Here is a 425-nt window from a genome sequence, read left to right as displayed (position 1 = left end):
AGACAGAAAAAAAGAAACAAGAAAAAAAAAGGAAACACGAAAAGGAAAGCAACCCCTGACAGTAATCCTTAATATAAAACATGGAATATATGGAATCAGTGCCTACGGAAGCAACGGAAGGACAAGTTTTTTTTTTTTTTTGCAACGAAGCAAAAAATAATTGCCAGTTTTTTTTAAAAAAAACTGGCAAGTCCCACCTCACTATAAAAAAAAAGGAAAAAGATAGCCTCTTTCGAGCATGCAAACATATGGTGTGGCCAATAGCCTAACTTCAAACATTAAATAACTACGAAAGCGAAAATGTAATATAGATTCACCCCCCCTCCTATTTCCCCCCCCCATATTGTGGGGGGGAAAAAAATGGAAATTTCTATCAAAAACCCCCGGGTGTAAATGTACAAAAGCTTAAAGGGTTTTTTTTTAAA

This window comes from Penaeus monodon, chromosome 23, assembly GCF_015228065.2.
Source record: "Penaeus monodon isolate SGIC_2016 chromosome 23, NSTDA_Pmon_1, whole genome shotgun sequence".
Taxonomy (NCBI): domain Eukaryota; kingdom Metazoa; phylum Arthropoda; class Malacostraca; order Decapoda; family Penaeidae; genus Penaeus; species Penaeus monodon.
Note: the sequence above shows the minus strand (reverse complement) of the source record.